General features: G+C 34.7%; 1 long non-coding RNA gene across 1 annotated transcript; it reads left to right on the top strand.

Annotated features, from left to right (window-relative positions):
• The first annotated feature begins 2,740 nt into the window (after window positions 1-2,740).
• On the top strand, window positions 2,741-5,834 carry LOC117116657. The gene is made up of 3 exons (XR_004446801.1): window positions 2,741-2,814; window positions 3,271-3,364; window positions 4,355-5,834. It is a non-coding gene; the product is annotated as an uncharacterized LOC117116657 (long non-coding RNA).
• The last annotated feature ends 463 nt before the right edge of the window (window positions 5,835-6,297 follow it).

The following is a 6,297-nucleotide window of genomic DNA, read 5'->3' as shown; positions in this document are numbered from 1 at the left end:
CCCTCAAATTTTTGAATGAATCCCACTCGGACGGAATGTCTGTTTTTAACTTACCCAGCATTAAATCAACATTTAGCACCTAATTCATTATTTGGTCACCCGTTTTTAAATTCTAGACTGCGATACAAGACTTCATTCATAGAATATCTCAGCTTCACAAGTTCGGAGATTTAAATTGAACGCATCTCCGGCAAACCATGAATTTACGATGGCTCACATATAAGGATGGCAAACATCGATAAAAACCCGGCTCCCGTCTCAACTTTCACTGGCCTTTGCCTGAATGTTTGTAAGAAATGTACCAACCGGTAACGAAACCGGTCGCCGTCTACCTAGAGTAAATGGCGCCACTAAACGAAGATAAAGTTTTGCGACTTAATCACCTGATTCTGGACTGTGTGGTTAATAAATAATTCCATAGCCATACTGTCCACAGCGCACACTAACCTATTTGCTGATGGAGCATTTTTGGGAAATTGACTCCTTTTTTCCATCCCAAATAAAATATTATTAATAAGTCAACATGGTCCATCTCAGTCATCATAGCCAGTCACAAAATTAGGAAGGTTGTTTTCAACAACAGACACACACACAACAGAACGGAGTGCGTCAAAACGAGTGTTATTTTTTAGTGATAAAACAAAAAAGAAAACGACATAGTCCTTTGGGTTATTTTCACAAAAACGTGATGCAATAATGAAAAAATTATTATTATTGTTCATTTTCAATTTTTCCTATTCTTCTTTCTTCCTCTGCTTCTTCCATATTTTCGTTTAAATTTAATTTGTTATACTAAATACATATTTACGCATAATATTTCTATGTATATATATAAATTTATATCATTTTAAAACAGATTTACATATTTTCTGTAATCTAGAAATAGGTTTATGTATACTTGTGTCTGTTAACATGTTTCAATCTTTTTATTTATTTAAATATCAATTATTATCATAAATTTTAATGATTACGTTATTTCATAAAGTATTTTAAATAAATTTATAAACAATTTTAAATATTTAAATATAAACTATGAAAGTAAATACACGTAGATTAGATCAATAAAAATGGACATATTAGCAGTGCCGGATTAAGCATCGTCTGGCCTCAAGGCACATTTTGGAAATGGCCCAAAAATGTTGATTGAATGGACCCCATTGAATGTCTCCGAGTTTTGGTAAGTGATCATTTTACAGAGGTAGACAGCGATTTTAAGGTGCAGATAGATAGGTTTCCAGTGGCAGATTCAGGAATTCGAAATAGAGGGGACCCAGTGAGGGATTTTCACAGAAAGAGGGTCGCCACACACCCATAGGCCTTTTTCACGAATCGGTAGACATCTTGAAGTGATGACAAACATTGCGAATCAGCGGTGCGTTACCAACAGTGCAGTAGCATATTATTTTCGTGTTGTTACTGTTCCAAGTAGCGATAATATACAGATTTCTCTTATTATAAAGTACAAGTTATGTTTTATAAAGAGGTATAGTATAGTAAATCATTTTTTTAACACAGGAAACTCTCATATGGTAACTAAAACAATGCTAGTTCAGAGTATTACTAGTACTACAGCACTGTAATGCAAACACCTATTTTAATACACTACTGAGATAGGCTTTTCTTTTTCAATCTTGATTTCAGAGGCCAAAAAAATTGTTAATTTTTTTTTTCCAATCATATAGTGGTGTAGACTAGTCTTTTAAGAACATTTTGCTGGAAAATGTTTTGGATACGACGCCCCGTTATAGAGTTATGATTTTTTAAATAACATGATGTCAAAAAATATCCCAAAAGCTTATCTTATTTCTATTGGTTACGCACCGCTGATTCGCAATGTTTGTCATCACTTCATGATGTCTACCGATTCGTGAAAAAGGCCTATTGGCGGATCAGTCTAGGTCGGATATATTTTCTGGGGAGGGGGATGAGCTTGTAGGCCCGAGCTGGGGGAAGCGTTTGAGAGGGTGTTTTTTTTTTTAAAGAATAGGAACCTCTGGATGGCCAGAAATGACACTATCTGATTGTGCCAGGCATGCGTTCGCTTGGCCAGGGCCTATTTTTATATATTTCTTAGTCCAAACTGCCCGACGAGCTCCGTCCGATCAGGGAACAGTGAAATTTCAATTAGTAATTTCACTCTTCCCTGGTCCAATGGTGGGATTGATCTGTCCGGTGGTGGCTTAAGCCCCTGCTCTCCCCCGCTGGCCGCCACTGCACACACCTGCCCCACCGTTGGGGCTGAGTAAAGAAAAGTATGGTTATGGCACCTTAGATTGCCGGAAATGGCACTCTCAGATGTAAATTTGATTATAAATGATCTTTTTTTCCATATTGTTAAATATAATTTTGGAAAATTTAGGGAGGGGCGCACGTAAATCTAACGGGAACCAGTCAACTTGCCACCCCCCACCCCCTTGCAAACTAGCCCCTTGCAAACTAGCCTTCTACAAACTAGCCGCTTAACAAACTCACCTAGAAACTTTCCCTTACAACTTTCTCCAGACTATACACCGTCGTCCCTACAAACTCGCCCCCCCCCCTTCAACATACTCTTCTTGGAAGTACCATAACCATGGGAACTCTTTAAAATTGTAAGGCTGAAGAAAGGCGCTCTTGCTGGATGTCTATAAATTACTTTTGGTTAGAGGTAGCCTATTGTATATACCGAATAGGTATTATAATGAAGTGAAAAAAGAAAATACAAATTGATATATTTCTTTTATTTCAACGCATCTTTCGGTATCCGAGTAAGTGACGATGGCAGTGTTGGTGTAAAAGCGTTTTCTATTACACTCTCGATTGTCCTTCAATTTGGTAAGAATAATTTGGCCTTAGATTTGTGTTTGTAAATTTGAGACTACAGTATGTATTTAGTTAAAAAACGGTTTCCAATTGAATCCCCTGGCTAAAAATGCACTCACACCGAATCCCAATTTTCGGATCAGAAGCCTACCAAACCGATGAGAAAGAAACGGATCAGTGTATAAGAATACGCACACACTACCAATTTATGGCATCCGAAACGCGCTCCGAATCTTGGTTCGAATACGAGTTGAAATGTAAAGGCTCGGAACCTCTACCCAGGGGACCGAGTCCTGTTAGAGTCCAGTCGTGTGCAAACCCCACTACGGCATTTTTGACATCTAAGGACATAATATGGTGTTTTTTTTTTATTGTTATTTTCCTTAAAAGGTCCTGCTCACAAAATATTATATTTAATATCTCACACTGCTAATAAAGCATAATTGTAATACTTTGTCTTAAATACAGGGTATTCGAATGGCGATTTTTCGATATCAACCACGAAGAGCGAATGTAATTTCAACATTGGCTCGCTGGATGTCGACTTCCATGGGGGTGCTAGGTTAGTACAGTATTCGTCGTCTTATCATTTTGAAAGTAAAATTTTGTTGACAAGTCATAGTCAGAATTATTATTATATTCATAGTATTAATCTATATACACATAATATTCAAGAATATCTATTCAGAGTTCTGGTGTCTTGTCGTTACACATGCTTCATAAAGTGGACGTTTGCACGATAAGTGTGGGTTTCAGTATAAATACACTAGACAAGACTAGGGTTTCACTAAAATAGTAATAATAATTAGACGGTTGTTTGACGCTAATAAGTGTGACCCGATACCCGATTCTTGTCATTCATGAAGACTAGTCCTTAACGTAATATTTAATAAATTTAAGTTGGCATGCGGTAGTGTTCGGTTGGTATGCGGTGGCATGAGCCTTTGAGACCGCTAAACTAGCATTGTCTGCCTCTATATAGTTTTCAGAATGGGTAAGTAGGTAGCGGTAATTTCAATATTTATTTTTAGTGGAAAAACGGGGGGAGGGGGTTACGTTCTCCCCCACCCCGCTGGATCCGTGCTTACACATGAGCCATTGTGTACACTAGGCTTGGTCTATAGTCCTTATGATCCGAGAAGATATGTTCTACCGCCAGAAGTATAGACGAGCATCTGTTTGAACCAGCGACGTAGGTGTAGGCCAATCAACTCTTTGTTGATGTCAATCATGAGCGTTTTAGTCCTACATTTGATTTGAAGCTTTGTGTTGTGCTTTTAGCTTTCCATAAATTTAAATTTCTCTTTTATATTGTAAACTTTTATTCTTTTCTATTTAATTGTGAATGTTTTTTTATCTTTGGCATTTTGCTGTTTTGTACTTGTGAATGAGTTTTGTGATGCAAACCATTTCAGCTTCGGCTACTGTTTGTAACTGTTTTTATATGATTATACCTGAATAAATAAATAAAATTTGTGCAATATTAATAAATTATTATAAATATAAATATTATTGTTATAACTGACGCTGATTTTTAAAAATTTGTTTTTAGATGTGTAATGATGAAATTATAAAAGTCAACGAAAAACTGACAGAAGTTGTTACAGTTTTTAAACAGTTGTGCTATTATTTCATCGTCATCATTAGTATCATTATTGCCATTACAATCGCCATTATTCTCTGTGGCGTAGGTAATCGCAGTGGAGCCATTGCAAATCCCAAGGACCCGGGGCAATTAGGGGCTCGTTCAGTAATGCCTAAAATTGATAAATTAAAGAAAAAAATTAATACTCAACTCTTTAAAAGAAAAAAAAAATGGCCAGCAAACCCCTCAATAATATTTAGGTTTTAGAGGCAATAATTGATAACTTTATTTTAATTTATGGTACAAGGTAGGCCTAAAGTAAGAAACATTTATTTTTAATGTTATACATTTTCCATACTCTTTTTCTTTGACAAAAAGATGTTGTATGCCCATATATAGACATGATGTGCCTATATATGCTTATTGCCATATTAAACATGTCACAAGTTTTGTCAAATGAAATTTGATTGTCTAGACAGGGTTCAACAGTTTATTTTTATATTGTGATTTTGTAAATGATGAATATAGTGGTCGATTCTCTTGAACGGTTATTGATCAAAATAACAGATATGTTGGGACGGTCTCGTGTAGATCTAGGGAATAATTTGTAAATGATAACATTTATAAAAATTCACAGGCTCAAAATATAGTTTATATTTTTTTTTGTTTTTTCATTACATTTATTCTGTCTTCCTGTCTAGCATCAGATGAATTATACTTGGCTTTAAGCATAATATATATTTTTTTTATGCAGTACTTCTATTTCTTTTAGATGTTTAATATTTTAAATTTTTTACTCCATACTTTCTTAGGCATTCTTGTAATTTGGGATTTAATTTTTAATAATCTAGCATTGGGAATAAGAATTTTATTTGTTCCAAGTTCACAATCACAATAAATGTATCGTGTATATTTTAACTTAAAAACACATTATAACACTGAGCCTTGATGTTAACAAATGAAGTCAAAAGTAACAAGTATTCCATCTTAACATAATACTTTATATTAAATTATCAATGCTAGAAATACAAATTGAGATTTTTTTTTATAGTCAGGCAGTACTATAACAATATCAATGAATAATAAAATGATAAACAAATATTAACAGTATACAAATACTGTGTTATAAGTAACAGGGTAGCAATACAGTTAATAATGATATTGATAATATTTAGAGCAACAACACTACAATCACAATAAGATCATCAATGGGAACCAGTGTGGTCTCATATTGTATGAACAGTATTAATGATGCACTACAAATTGCGATGACAATATGTACTTAATATGTACTTTATGCTGTCCAGATTAACAGATTTTCTTTGATGAAAAACTGTTGTACGCACATATATAGTCATGATGTGTCTATATATGGTCATGATGTGATGTCATCATGACCATATAAAGGCATGTCACATGTTTTTGTCAAACAAAATTTGATAGTCTGGACTGGATTTTATGCATCAGTGCATTCGCTGACCACCCACGCATTATAAAAGACAATTTATGCTGACCTTAGACCGACTGACATGAACCAAATCCTGAAAGGTGGAATTACTGTAGCCTATATCTGACTTCCGATTGCTACTACTGTGCCCCCAAAATGACCTACTTTAATTCTAAAATTTCAATCATTTCCAATGTGAAAAGGCTTAGGCTTTTTTTAAATATTTTATTTATTTATTGTTTCATTCAAATAACGAAAAAAAAAAGGCGTAGGCCTATATTGAAAATTAAAGGCCTATGTATAGGCCTACAATCTGTAGATGGAGCCCACTCTCAGAAAGTGTCGTTAGAGATGGTTAATGCTTGGCATGTTTTGAGGTGGATGAAAACACAACAGCTTTTTCATCATTCGTTTATGGAGTTGTTTTAGTAACAGTATTAAAGGGCATGTTGAAAGACCTTTT

This window comes from Anneissia japonica, unplaced genomic scaffold (genome assembly GCF_011630105.1).
Source record: "Anneissia japonica isolate Jap-2015-1 unplaced genomic scaffold, ASM1163010v1 scaffold287932_len317664_cov166, whole genome shotgun sequence".
Classification (NCBI taxonomy): Eukaryota; Metazoa; Echinodermata; class Crinoidea; order Comatulida; family Comatulidae; genus Anneissia; species Anneissia japonica.
This window is presented reverse-complemented; position numbering and strand designations above follow the sequence as displayed.